General features: G+C 36.0%; 1 protein-coding gene across 4 annotated transcripts in view; it reads left to right on the forward strand.

Moving 5' to 3' along the window:
- The window catches only part of SOCS5 (suppressor of cytokine signaling 5), a 48,334-nt gene that overhangs the window by 4,489 nt on the left and 28,179 nt on the right, over positions 1-15,666 (forward strand). Inside the window, exons 2-3 of one of the 4 annotated variants that reach the window (XR_008558447.1) lie at positions 10,148-10,231; positions 10,609-11,258. The exons of 2 other annotated variants lie outside the window; for them this stretch is intronic. The gene's annotated coding sequence lies outside the window, so the exon portion shown is untranslated. Of the gene's footprint in view, positions 1-10,147; positions 10,232-10,608; positions 11,259-15,666 lie in introns of those variants that run through there. One more of the 4 variants, XM_028139977.2, reaches the window with a different exon arrangement.

A 15,666-nucleotide genomic window follows, 5' to 3' on the forward strand; every position in this document is an offset into this window, starting at 1 on the left:
TCCCACCAGCATCATGTAAGAGTTCTAGTTGTTCCACATTCTTGAAATTGACCACTTTTATACATGAAGTGATGTAAAGCTGTATAAGCTTTTACTGAAAATTTTAAAACAATATGCTGCATTGTTAGTGAAAGTGCTGATATTTCAGTGGAAAGGGATAAACTATCATCTAAATTTTAAATATTAGGTAAGCTTATTAGAGTAGGCTAGTGTTCTATAATTTTTATGCTAAAAATTAATTGTTAAAAGATTTTCAGTCTGGCTGATGTGGCTTGGTAGTTGAGTGTCCACCTATGAACCAGGAGTTGGTAATTGGTTCAATTTCCGGTGGTCAGGAAATTGAACTAATTTAGTAAGTGTGAAGGTTTTATGTTAAAATGGATTCTAGTACTTTTATAAAAGAGCAGTAGTAGAATTACATGATAATTATGAAAACATAATTTCTATTATAGTTGTAATAGAGAAAAACTGGATTTGTATTTCAGCCACTTAATAACATTATGATCTCTAGCAAGTGATTTAACCATTGTGTACCTAGGTTTCCTCATCTGTAAAGTGAGGGTAATAAAAGTACCCACCTCATAGGGTATTGGTGAGGATTAAAAGTGCTTCTTTAGCACATAGTAAGGGTACAGCAAATATTAGACCTTATACTTTATGGTTCAGTAGGTATATATAGGCATTTGTATGCCCACTTGTTTCCTTGCTGTTAACAAAATCACTTTGAGGCTACAAAAAAAAAAAAAAATTCCTAGATAAAAATAATAGTCTGCCTTAAGGGTAGTTAGTATAGTTGATGCTCTCTTTTTTTCCTGCTTCCTCTGTTCACCTTGGACCTTTAACTAGATGTGCATAACAAGTTGGGTGTCTGTTTTTCTGAATGTCATCAGGAGACCCTTGTTGCAGTTTCACTGTTCTAGAACCAAAATGTTAAAATTGATTTGCAGGTACTCTACTGAGTTCTAGAGGCCTACTGGGTATGCTCAGATAAGGAAACCAGGAATTTATAAGGTCTGTTATTAAACTCCTCTCTGCCAGTGGAATCATCAAAAGATCTTTGAACCTTGCTTTTTATTAACTGAATATTTTGATGACTTCATTCATTAAACTGTTAGGTTTTAGTGATAAAATTTGTGTAACTCCAATTTTGTAACATTTTGTTCTTTTTAAATTCGCTGTAACCCGGGTCTAATTAGTGTCATGAGCATGTGGTTTATCAAATGTATTTTGTGGTGACAGTGGTAGATTTCTTTTGGATATGTATTGTTTCTGCCTTAGGAGGTTCTATTGCTTTTACAGTAGCTCTTCTTATTATAGTAGATTACTCTTAATTCTCAAGCATCTTTATCATCTTTCCTTGATTCTCAAGCATCTTTGTGGTCTTTCCTTCTCACAACATCTCAACCTCCTGTAACAACATGTAACTTTTCAACATCTGTAACATATGAGCTTATTTTGCATGCCTCTTTTAAGACATTAATTTCAATTATTTTTAAGTGTATGTCACATAATATTTTTAATTGCTCTTATTTTTTGAGTTTATTAAATTGAGTTTATTTTATAGGTTATATATTAAAATCATAAATAAGGTATAGCTCAAAAGCCTATCATTATGATAGTAGTAGATTCTTGCTATATTGTTTTAGATCTCAGGCAGGCATTCTGTTGGTGGTACTTCATATGATAAATACATGGGTCATCCCTTTAGTCTGAAGTAATGCTAGCAGGACTAAAAGAGTTACATAGAGCCATCAAAAGTTTCCAGGGTTGTATTAATTTTTAACTGATACAAAGTTTTAATATATTAGGGTGACCTTCTTTTGATGAACCATTACAATAAAGATTATGAAGTTATTACAATTTATTGTACATTTTTTGGACTCATTACATGCCTTTAGAAATTTTATAGAATTTAGACATACAGATACTTTGTTCCGTCTATTACGTAATCTAATTATATGAATAAAATATTTAGTTAAATATGGTTTCAAAAGACATTAGCAAACATGTTATAATAAAATACAACTATTGCTCAATTTTTCATTAAGTTGGAATTTTCTTTGTATATTTAAAAACAGTTATGGCATTGTGAATTGCCTGGTACTCATATTTAAAATTCATGGGGATGTGGACTGGGTAGGTATGGACCATGCAAATTATTTTCTTAGCCTCAGTGTAGATGTTAGAGAATGACAGGGGAAATACAAATCATTTGCCTTGCCCAACCTAAAAATTCTGTAGCTGGATTAGCCAACTATCCTACTTTTAAGGGGGGAAAGGGCTTTTGAATCTGATTAAAGCAGAAGTAACCTTGAAGGGTAATTGGCTAAACTGCTGACTCAGGTTAATGTTAGGTAAATTTACATCTGAGTGCTTTAACTGAGAATTAGTTGCCTAGTTTTATTCTACATGTAGGTGACACATTCTAAGGAATGACTTGAGAGAGACTATAATTACACCATTGCCAAATACAGTATAGTGAGAATATATTTCCATGGGTTCTCTAATAGTTCATAACCACTTTACTTATATGCTGTTTAGCACCAAAATTAAATTTACCTTTCCTTTGATGAGATATCATACAGTAATCTTTTATCAAAATTAATAAGAGGAAGCAATGATGAAGATAATTTTGAAATGGGCTTACTAGTATCTGCTCTGCAATTATCTTCAAATTATGACTCTTTAAATTTGAAGACCACTATAACAGGAATAATATCCAGTCTTTTTATTCTGAGCAAGATTCTTCATTTAGAGGTGGTAATCAAGTATATGATATGTTGTAGTTCAAAAAATTGAAAAGGATAGAAGCCTATTTAAATAATATATATACTTAAAATGAAACATGAAAGAATGAAAATTATTTGGGAGCTGAACTTTAAGTCTATATATATGGTAGGTATTCAAAAGAAGGGGAGCTAAGGAAGCCATCAGAGGATGGATAGAGAAAAATGTTGAGGAAAACCAGGATTTCATGGGAGCTTGGGGCCTGGCATAAATCTTGGGATCCATAGATTAGCATGTCGTTGTATCAGAAAAACTACTGAAGTATTTTATAAAACTAAAGGATAAATTTACTAAACATTAAGTATAGTCTGATTAGAGAAATCCAAGTAATTTCTTAAGGGTTAAAATATGCCTGTGGCCCTGCCCAATGTGGTTCAATTGGTTGAGCATCATCCCGTGCACCCAAAGGTTGTCAGTTCGATTCCTGGTCAGGGCACATACTCAGGTTGCAGGTTCAGTCGTGTGCAGGAGACAGCTGATCAATGTTCCGCTCTCACATCTCTCTCTCTCTCTCTCTCTCTCTCTCTCTCTCTCTCTCTCTCTCTCTCTTAAAGAAAAAAATCAGTAAAATATGCTTATGGCCAAAGGGGAGCTGATTTATCTAATTATTTATTTAGTTTTTTACTTTATTAACATGAGACACCATTCCATCCTCATTAACCTTCAGTTGATCAGTGCTGGGACCAATTTTATTTAACATTTTAAAATAAGTGATTCAAAAAGCATACTGGCAGTAAAAAAAAAAAAAAAAAAGCCAGATTTGCAGCTGACTCTGTGTGCTGTTCCAGGTAGTTAAAAGTCAAGCCAATAAGGAGAAGCTACAGGAATATCTTTTGATGAGTTTTCGTGTGGCAGAGAACAAGATTATGCATTTAGGAGGAGATATTCCAAGTTATATTTCTAGGACCTGAGTTATGACCCAGGTAGGGGATCCAGAAGTCATAGAAATAACTTCCTTGAAGGCATTTATTGTATTTGCTGCTGGGTCACAAAGTCCAAGAACATGTTTCAGAAAACAAAGATGATGTTGTATATAAAAATAATTATACAAGGGGTTATCAGTTTTTTACTATTGTGTTCCAGGCTAAGTGATTTGTAGTCATTTTTTCATTTAATTCTCTTAACAATTGTGAAAGGTGGGTGGCATTATTAAACTGGAAATTTGAGTCAGGGAGATTAAATGATGTTCTCAAGTCAGTTAAATATGTGTTGCAGTTGGGACTGTGGCCCTGGTCTTTTGATTGTTAATCCTAAAAGTTTCCCAAGATATTAAGAGGCACCTCTTAAAACATTTAATAGTTTAATTTAGGGTTTATGGAGTGCTGTTTTACTTTGCTGTGGCATTACCACAAGAGACAGTATCTAGGTATTTTCAGAGGATTTAGAGATATTCCTTAAATTCCTGATTTTTAAGGAAAGGTAGGGATGTTTTGGTGTACAGTTTTACCCTCAAGATTGGTAAATCAGTGCTGGTTGCCCATAAAATGTTTCTCCTTTTGACTTTACAAAATGCTGGATAATTAATGGGCATTAGTAAATATAATATTAGTTAATAAGGAAAATAGTTTGGCAGAAAAGAATACCAGAGTAGAGTTCAGAGACTTATATTATTCTAGTTGTGTGAAAATATTCTGATAGTATTGAAACAGGCATAACATTCCTGCTCTGGAAGGACGGGAAGACAGAAGCTGTGTCTTAAGAGAGGAACAGATGAAGAGAGGTTATGGAATTCTAGGCAGAGGGAATAGCAGTATGTTAGGTGAATCACTGAACTTTTGGAACTGCAGTTTCCTCAATTTTGAGTTAAAATATAAGAAGAACATCTTATATCCTACCTAATAAAATAGTAATATGCAAATTGACCGCACCTTCACTATGCCAAGCCACGCCCACCAGCCCAAGCCACGCCCACCAGCCAATCAGGGCGAGTATGCAAATTACCCAACAAAGATGGTGGTTAATTTGCATAAGCTGAGAGAGGGAGGAGTGAAGACTGAAGACAACTTAGAAGGAAGAGGGAGGAAAAGCGGAAAGCAAGGTGGCTGCCAGAGGGAAAGCCTGGGCAGGGCGGAGCGGGGTGGAACAGGGCGGAGCGGGGCGGGTGGCAGTGGTGAGCGGGTGCAGGCGCGGTGGCCGCGCACGTGGCCGAAACAGCCGCTTGCAGGATTTTCCTGCAAATGGGCTACTAGTTTTAATTATAAGGGCATATATATTTGTTGATTTTGGAATTCCAAAAAATGAGGTAAGAACCAAGTGAGTAAGTATATGTGAAAGTGCTTTGTAAGTTTTTATGTGCTCTACAATTAAAAGTGGTAGAAGAATACTGGTGTTCTTGTGAAGGGTGGACAAAGAGGTTGCTGCAAAAGCTTAGCAGGAGAAGAAAACTGCAAGAGGAGAAACAAGTGGGGAAGGGAGGTGTTAAAGATGAAAGAAAGGAAATGGATAGATATGAAGAAAATTGAATTATAGTTCTATTTGTGCCTGGGAATCAAAAGGAGGACAATAAGTCTGTCACTGAAGAATTTTAACATTAATTTACTGTAAGGAAGAAGCTCAACAGTTGTTGAAACATTTATTCACTTAGTCTATACTGACCATGTTAATAGATAAGCTAACTGAGAGTTGGCTGTATTATCTGATTGTTCAGCTAATGGCTTAAAATAGTATAAGGTACTCATAAAAACAAAATAAGCTGGACTGAGTTACTATTTATTCTAGATTATTAAAAAGAAAGGGCATAGTGTGTCTAAGGAAAAGGGTGAAGTTTGATCTGCTGAAATGAGTGCAGAAAAAAATTAGGAAGTCAGACTAGAACCAAGGTGAAATGGGAACAAATTGTGAGTAGTTTTATATGCCATAGTAGGAATTTGGATTTTATTATGTTTTATAGGTAGGGAAGTGACACAAATAGTTTGGTAGTTTAGAAAACTGATTATAGCAGTAATAAAGAGAATAGTCTGGAGGGACAGAGATTGGAGACATTTATTCATCAAGTAATACATATGGCAGGCTGAGTGAATGTGGCAGTCTCTGGCCTCTGGTAGGTAGATTAGTGTCAAGGATGTCATTTAAGGCTCTGCCCCAGTTCAGGAAAGAGATAATGATGGTCTGAATTAAGGAATTTGTAGTGGGGATAGAAACAAGAGCACTGATTTCAGAGATATTTAGGAGTTTGTCTTCCAGACTGCGTTAGTGTTTGGAGATGGTAGAGAAAGTTGAGAATGAGTCTAAGGTTTCTGACTTGGCAGTAGAATAATATGTGCAAGTTTGAGAGAGGGGGGAATATTGTGTTTGCTTTCAGATAACTCATTATGCTTTTTAGATTAACGTGATCAAGATATCAGTTGGAAATATTCTAGCTCAGGAGCATGATCAGGTTTATAGATATGATTTGGAAGGCATAGTTTAAAATTGAAAGTTGTGATATTAGCTGAGTAGTTCCTAAGTAATAATGTATGCAGAACAAAGAGTACTGGCGCTTAGTTTGATTTTTAATTTTTGCCCACCTCCAGTCAAACCTCTACCCCCTAACATTATAAAAAAATACATAGAAATATTTGCTGTCAGAATATTTGAATGTCTTTGAAACTGTACTGCATCCTGTCTGATCATCTGTATAACACAGAGAATTCATAGACAAACACACTTCCTTATTCCTCTCCTAAAGTCTCTTTTTAGAATCCTGTTTGCTTCCTTGGGCAAGTGAGCAAGTCTGAACAGATATTGAAGCCTAAAGGCTTTTTTCACCTTCTTTAAAATCTAATCCAGGAGCAGCCATAATCAACTATCTTTTAACTCTCTCTCCTACCCCTCCATCCATATAGAGTTTAAGCCTCTGGCAACTAGAATCCCAGAGAGAAAAGTAAAAACAGCACAAGAGAATGAACCTTGAAAAGGACTGTAATCTTTTTAATCCACTGAACCCAAAGGGTCTATTCTATAACCAGGGGATGGAGTTAGTGAGTCATTATAAGAGATGTCCAAATTCAGTAAAATAAATACATATATTAGGAGCAAGATCTTCAAGTGCTGAGAGAATTTGGAAAAAATCTGAGGTTTCGCACTTAGTGGAAAAGATGAGTTTTTGGTTCAGTCTTAAAGGAGGTAGAAAGACAAGTCTGTGCAGCGAAGAGTAAGAATAACACTATTAAAGAGATGGGGAAAACAGTACCAAGAAAGTGGGACATTAAGGAAGAAAAAGAAAGGGAACTGGTGAACAGGATTTTTATCTAAAAATGCACAGTATGAGTTGGGATTAATGAGAAATTAGGGTAGTTAGATGATTGAAGACTAAAATTTGGAATTGGAATTCCTTGAAGCACATAAGTAGAAAATTGAACATGAACAGATGAATAGTATAACATGATTTAAATGGCAATTAAGCACTTAATGGAAGATAACAACTGTTACATATAGTTTATAGTGTATATGGCACTGATTAATTTATAAGTTACCCCAATCCCTTATATTTTCTCTTTTTGTTTTCTTACATACTTCCATAACAATGGTTTTCAAACTTTCCTGGGCATAAAAATTTTATAAAGCTCTTGTTTAAAATATAGATTCATCCATGTTACATGTAACTGTAGTTACTTCCTTCTAGTCGCTGACCAGTATTCAATTGTATGGATATACTGTAATTTGTTTATTATTATTGCAGAAAGGGTTTTCAACTGTTATGACTAAAACTATGAACATTCTTATACAAGGCTTTTTGTGACACATGTATTGTGGATGAATACCTAGATATGGAATTGCTGGGTTTTAGAATATGTGTATGTTTAACATTATGAGGAATTGACGACAAATTCGAAGGTGGGTTTACCATTTTACATTTCTACCAGCAGTGAGTGTTCCTTTATTCTTCCTTTTATGGGAGGGTTTGGGTACAATTGCTGTTCTTCCTTAAGTGTTAGATAGAATTTACCAATGAAGCCACCTTGGCCTGCAGTTTTCTTTGTGGAAAGGTTCTTAATTAAGGATTCAATTTTTAAAAGAATGGATATACGACTATTCAGATCTTCTATTTCTTTTTATCCCTGTTTTGGTAATTTATGCCTTTCGAGTAATCTGCCCATTTTATCTTAACTTGTCAAATTTATCAGCTTGAAAATAAATTATATATGTTATAAAACAGTTTTCCTTTTTATGTTGGTAGGATCTATGTGGATGCTCCCTCTTTCATTCTGATATTGGATTCATTTTCTCCCCCTCCCCCTTGATTAGTCTAGTTAGGGGTTATCAATTTTGTCAATCCTTTAAAATAATCAACTTTTGGTTCTTTTGATTTTTTTTCCTCTTGTTTATCTGTTTTGTGTTTTATGATTTGAGCTCTTCCATTAATTCTTTCCTTCATCCTTATTTTGGGTTTAATTTACTCTACTTTTTCTAATTTTTTAAGGTGAAAGCTTAGTTCATTGATTTAAAATTTTTTTTTTAATATCAACATTTAAAGCTATACATTTTCATTAGCATTTCATTCAAAATATTTTCTAATGTCTCTTGTAATTTTTTTTTTTACCCATAGATTGTTCCAAAGAGCATTGTCAAATAATTTTCAAATACTTGGGATTTTCCTCATATCTTTTAGTTACTGTGTTTTCATTTAATGCTATTTTAGTCAGAGAACATAGTCTTTTTAAAAAAATTTATCTTTATTGTTGAAAGTATACAGATGTCCCCTTTTTTCCCTCCCTTCATCTCACTCCCACACCCCACCCCAGGCCTTCACCAAACTTTTGTCTGTGTTCATTGGTTATGCACATAAGTTCTTTAGTTAATCTCTTCCCACACCGTTCTCCCCTCCCCCTTCCTTCTGAGATTCAGTCTATTGCATGCTTCCATGTCTCTGGATCTATTTCTGATAACATATTCTTAATACAATATTTAATATTTTTTACATTTTCTACAATAAACATGTATTCATTCGCACACCTCCCCCCAAAAAAAACCTACTTTAATTTTAAAAATTCTGATAAAATTAATGATTGGGAGGATAAGGGAAGGAGGATTTAAGTGATTTTAGTTTTTCTCATCTTAACCATGCCTCTTTTCCATTTTTGCATATATTTTAACTTGATCTTTATCAGTATAGACTAAGTGAAAGAGACATTTATTCTTACACTATATGTGTAATATATATTCTAAACTTTTCCCAAACTAAGGCAGTGTCCATGTTTCATTGTTTAAAAGTGTGGGTTTCTATCAAATAATTCTTTGTATACTTAAAGATACTTAATATTGCTTTCTTTCCTTTTTTCTTTTTTTCAGAATTTTTTTTAAATATGTTCTTATTGATTTTTAGAGAGAGAGGAAGGGAGAGGGATAGAGAGATAGAAACATCCATGAGAGAGGAACATCATAGATTGGCTGCCTCCTGCAGGCCCCCTACTGGGGATCCAGCCCGCAACCTGGGCCTGTGCCCTAACTAGGAATTGAACCGGCAACCTCTTGGTTCCTGGTCTGTGATCAACTGAGCCATGGGCTCCAGAGTATTTTTTAAAGATGTTTTTGTTTTCCTTTCTCAGCCACTGGTACTGCCCACCTCCTTGCAGATATGGATGTTCTTATGTTAAAAAAAGAATGGAAATCATTGTCTTTAGTTTTCTTAATAAAATATTATATTTGCTGTCTCTATCCAGGGCATCTTAGGCATATGGACCTGGTACTCTTCAAGAACTCACTCTGGTGGCTCAGCTTCACATTTTCTGCTATATATAGAACATGTTAGAAATCCAGTGGAGAAAGTTAATATTCAAAAGAAGGGACAAAGCAATGGTATGGTTAATGAACAAAGAAATAGACATCTCCTCCAGGGAGGTGCCATTCATAGCAGACCTCAAAGAATGACCTTAGCTTGAATAGTCTGGTATCTGTTCCTCAGCAATTGTAGATCTAGAAACTCAGTTTGATCAGGGGAACTGGTTTCATGCTAAGCAAATTACTGAAGACTCATGTGGAAAACAAAGCTAATTTCTTAAGTTACGTTAAGATATAATATCCAGTTATGATGGTTTGATAGTCCACATCTTCACTATAGGGCTATATCTACCAAAGATATGTGAACAGTTGGGTCCACTGATGAGAGACTTTTCCTAAAGGCTTAAGACAGTGGCACATTCTTTGATTACCTTATTTTTAGGCTTTGTAAAATATTATGTAGCTGTGGGACATTTTCTTAACCTCCTGAGCCTCAATTTTCTCATCATGACAATTGTGATAATAACTAGCCGAGTCATAGGATTGTTGTGAGAACTAAATAAGGTAATCCATTTAAAGTTACTTGGACAACATCTAGCACATAGTTGTCATTTAGTAACTGTTAAGATGATTTGTTTTTTTTTCTACTTCTGGGTTTTAGGTCTGGAAGTTAAGGGCAACTCTTGACCTTTTCTTGCTGCCTGCAGACATTACTGGGAACTCTACTGCACTTGGTGTTCTGGAGGTACTAAGAGTATTTGATTTACAAGAATATTGTTCTGAGTCATAAGAATTAACTCAATCTAGCAAAGAACTGTGATGAATCTTTACATAGGTTATGTTTTACTGTGAGATCTAGCCATTTTAATATTTTTAGACTAAAGTAAGAACTGTTCTTTTATAAAGAATTCATTAGTGTTCACTTTTCCTATTTGGCATTTCTAAAAACAGTTTGATATTTCTTGTAGAACAAACAAGTAAAGTCCAGATAACAAATTTTATAAGCTGTTTTACTCATAGCTGACAAATTAGTAAGGTTTATGTTCTATGGATAATATTTCTAATTTTTATATTAATAGATCATGATGTTCTAAAAGACCTGATTGATTCCCTTTCTTTCAGATAAGCTTACTAAGACCCAGAGAACCAGCCTGAAACTAAGCCAGACAGCTGATGCATCATAGGGGGTCCCTGGGACTGTGAGGTGCCAGTGCAGCTGGGCCCAGGACAGTGAGGCCCTTGATATAAGAGTTTGTGCTCTGGAGGAGGCAAGGAGAGCAGCCAACTCCTTCTTTTGGGTGTCAGCATCCTTTCTTTCACATGGTTGTGAAAAGATGGAATTGAATTCAAACAGTGAGCTTGCCATAGGCCTAAGTTTCAGAATCCGTTCTAGAAGGAGCCTATGCCTGCCCCTTCTTCCTTGCTTAGCCAAATCCAAAGCAGCGGTGAATGAACAAATGTCCTTTTTGTGTCAGGTACCTTGCCTACTAACTATACACTGCGGAGCAGTTGGGACTTACCCAAGAGTTTTTAATGGCAGAGCTGAGACAGGCCTCTAGACTCCAGTACATTCTTTTCACTGTATTCCAGTGTCTCTCTACATCAGATGAAATTATTTTCTCTTCTGAGTTACCAGAATGTTTTGATGTCTATTTAGATGTTATTCTCCAATTGTTGTACATAATAGTTTCTTATTTACAGTTCTGGTGTCTATCTCATGAGTCTGTATTGTCTCCTCAGCTAAGTCTTTGAGGACCTATACCATTTTGATCTCTTTTTTTTTTTTGTTTGTTTTTTTAAATATATTTTATTGATTTTTTACAGAGAGGAAGAGAGAGGGATAGAGAGTCAGAAACATCGATGAGAGAGAAACATCCATCAGCTGCCTCCTGCACACCCCCTACTGGGGATGTGCCCGCAACCAAGGTACATGCCCTTGACCGGAATCGAACCTGGGACCCTTGAGTCCGCAGGCCGACGCTCTATCCACTGAGCCAAACCGGTTTCGGCCCATTTTGATCTCTTTTGTATGACCCTTAGGGCTTGGAATATTTAAGTACTTAATCATTAACTTGTTTAGCAGTAGATAAATATTTGTCGTCAAATTTTCATTGCCCCAAGCTTTACATATTAACATACTTTCAGCTGTTGAAAGACTGAATTTGCTACTTAAAGCTCGTATCACCAGAAGATTAAAGATTGAAAAGTTATAAAAATGCTATTGTCCTTTAAAAGGAATTGAGTGCTTCTACAGATAACTTACATTTAATGTTTAGAAACTAGGACACAGTTAGGGATGGTGAGGTTGGTTACTTATCTAAATAAATGGCTTTGTTCATATGGTTGTGTTTCGTTAAAACTCACAGTCTAAGATCTAACTTTTATGGCAGCCACCCCAAAATACATATAGTTATAGAACAGTGATGGGCAACCTTGTGAGCTTGGTGTGTCAAACTTCGCCAAAAAACTGAGCATAACTCGGGTAGTGTGTCACTTTGAGGAAAAAACATTATTTCGCGATATTTATAGTTTAAATAACATAAATGTATAATTGTTATATATAATTGTATTTAATAAACCAAAAACTAAATATTTAACTTACCTGCTTAGTGACTTCTTTGTTCATCCGTCAGTCGGTTTCTTTTGTTGGTCTTGATATTATTTAGCTTGTGTGGGGTGCCGTGAACTAAGATAAGTGAGGGGGAGGGGGAATTATTTAACTAACCTGCCTATTAGTGACTTTTTTGTTGCTGAATTTCATTGACTAAATCTTCAATTGAAGGTTGGTATTTTGTACACTTCAGGCCCAAGCAAGCGCTACTAACTTCATCTGTCAATCTGTTTCTTTTGTTGGTTTTGATATTATTTAATGCTGAGAATAAGGCCTCACAAAAGTATGTAGAGGGGAAAATTGTGAGTAAAGCCATTGCTATATTTTTCAGGGTGCTAAAAGTGTCTGGTAGTCGGTTCCAGGCACTCCAAATTTCCTGTTCGTAGTGGCACTCCTCTTGATTCTCCAAGCGGCACCTTTCCAGATTCTCAAGCTTTGACCTCAAGTCGACAAACACCTGAGCCCAGATACTGTCTTGAAATTCTGCAAGTTGCATCTCCAAATCATCAATTTGCATCCATTGGAAACCATTTAATTCCAAACTACTGTAGACTACTATATCAGGATACTTAATTATTTTCATGGTCTGTTCTAGACTTATAAATTGACTAAATCTATCACTAAACTGGTCAAATAACGAGTCTAAAACATGCTGGTACTTCATATGCAAGAGTTCCATTTCATTCTGTACAGCTGCACTGGCCTTCTCAAAATACTTTGTTACTCGAGGAAAATACTTATAAGTTTTAGTTTCTACATCTCGCTTGAAAATTTTAACTTTACTTTCAAAAGCTTTTATGTATCCAAACATAACGTCAATACTTTTGCCAAAACCTTGTAACTTTAAGTTCAGTTCATTAATATGAACAGAGAGATCTGTAAAAAACATCAGGGTGTTGACCCACTTATCATCATTAAGCTGAGGAAAATTTCCCAGATCCTTATCATCAAGAAATACCTTAATTTCTTCAAAGCACTCCACAAAGCGCTCAAGAACTTTGCCTCGGCTCAGCCATCTTACATTATTGTACATCAGCAGTCCACTGTAGGTGGAATCAACCTCCAGTAAAAGTGCCAAAAATTCTCTCTTGTGAAGGGGGCGAGCAGCTATTAAATTAACTATTTTTGTAACAACTGACATTAAGTCGTTTAAGTCGGTGAATCCTGCCTTGGCACATAAAGTCTCCTGATGGATAATACAATGAAAAGGCACAATCGGATGTCCAATAGCTTCTGTAAACAATTTGACAAATCCGACTTTCTCCCCCACCATATTTGGTGCCCCATCTGTCGTCACTGACACAACTTTAGAGATATCAATGCTTAGGTCACGAAATGTTTGTATAACAACCTTACATATTTCGCTTCCTGATTTACTTGTTGACACTGATACTAACTTTATGAACTCTTCTCTCATTGTGAGACCATCAGAATATCGACCAATAATGACCAACTGAGCATATGATGTGACATCAGTAGTTTCATCAAGAGAGATCGAAAAATATTTACACTTCCTTATGTCTCTCTTTAATTGATGTACGTTTGTGTTCAGTCTCATTATTCGGTCTTTTATGATATTTCTACTGAGTGGTAACTCAGATATTCTCTTAATAATTGCATCTTTATTCTGCATATCGTGAAATAGAACTGGTGCACATCTTAGGAGAGTTTCTTTAATAAATTCTCCCTCACTGAGTGCTTTTCCATGCTGAGCTATAGAGTGAGCAGTGCTCAAACTTGCAGATGTTAAATTTGTAGAGCCTTTCATAAATTTAAGGATGGAATTTGATTGGCTCTTATAAAGGTGTAGCTGCCTGGAAATGTATTCCTTCCTTTCATCCTCACTTTTTTCCAAGAGCTGGGAATGATTAGTTTCAAAATGTCTATTTATATTCCACGTTCTGCTTACTACCATTTCAGTACATAGAACGCAAAATGATCTGCCATTTTTTTCTATAAAGCCATACATCTCAGTCCATGTCTCTTGAAAGGGTCGGCCACTGCTACTACCACTTCCTTTACTTAACCTTAGTTTTTTATTTTTTGGGTTCTCCATCAGGGGAGCAGTGACAGAAGATAGAATTATAGATAGCTTGTTAGGCCTGCAGGCAATTAGGGGTTAACTAGCCTAACTAACCACAAAATGGTGCATATAACTGTCTTTTAGGAAAGGGCAGGGTTAATAAGCAGAAATAGGGGTTAATAAGGATGCACAACAGTAATAGTGGTGAAATGGAGTCTGCACTATGGAGCAAGATGGTGTTCCTTATGTGAATTAAAATGGCTGCCGCTATTTCTAATGGCGGGAAACGGCACCCATAGCACGCCACAAACCCTCGCCTCTCCCAGCCTCCCCCTCACTTATCTCAGTAATGATGGATTAGAAATCCATGACACCCCAGAACAGTAGATAATGGTTGCTGTGGTTAACTGTTATTTGGTTACTGGTAATGGCAGGGCCCCCAGAGATGCGTCCCCCGCTGCCTTCCGCTGCTCCCTGCTCTGCCGGCAGAAGTGAGGGCAAAGATCCCGGCTTACCCGTAAGTCCCAGAACTAGACGCTCTGTGCTGGACTTCTGTTGTTTTGGCCTACAGACCTCCGGCACAGAGTGTCTAATAGGGGAGGATGAAACATTTGCGACTAGAGTCTTGGAGTTAGTCGCAAATGTTTCATCCTCGGCATGCGGCCACCTCAGCAGCCGCGTGTCATCAGAAATGGCTACGCGTGTCAGTGCTGACACGCGTGTCATAGGTTCGCCATCACTGTTATAGAGAATACTGTCTCGAATTATAATCCTTTGTGTGTTATCTCCCCAGTGTCTAGTTTGGTGGACTAGTTTATTTTTTGGGACACACACACAAAAAAAGAAATATCTTATACCTGCTTAGGATGGTTTGCAGAGTGGTGCAATTATAACCAGTCTTAGTACTTGGTCCCAGTCAGCATTTTCCACCCCCCTAGTTTTATTGAGATATAATTGACAAATAAAAATTGTATGTATTTAAGATATACAACATAATGATTTGATATACATATACATTGTGAAATGATTACGACTACCAAGCTAATTTACATAGCCATCACCTCACATAGTTATACCCCCCCTTTTTTTGGTGATAACATTGAAGATCAACTCTTAGCAAATTTCAAGTATACAATGCAGTACATTAACTATAGCTAATGCCATATATTAGATCCCCAGAAATTATTCATCTTATAAGTGGAAGTTTGTACCCCTTGACCAATATCTCCCCATTCACCCTACCCCCTCCCAATCCCTAGAGAAATGAAAACTTGTATTCACAGAAAAACTTGTACATAAATGTTTTAACAGTTCTATTCATAATTGCCCCAAACTGGAAATAATCCAGTGTCTTTCAACAGGTGACTAGATAAATAAATTGTAGTGCAGTTCATCAATGGATTACTATTGAGCAATAAAATGAATGAATTATTGACACATGCAACAGCTTGGATGAGTTTCAAAAGCATTATGCTGAGTAAAAGAAGCCAGTCTCAAAAGGTTACTTACTGTATGATTCCATTTATATAACATCGGTGGTTGTCAG

This window comes from Eptesicus fuscus, chromosome 16, assembly GCF_027574615.1.
Source record: "Eptesicus fuscus isolate TK198812 chromosome 16, DD_ASM_mEF_20220401, whole genome shotgun sequence".
In the NCBI taxonomy this organism is placed as follows: domain Eukaryota; kingdom Metazoa; phylum Chordata; class Mammalia; order Chiroptera; family Vespertilionidae; genus Eptesicus; species Eptesicus fuscus.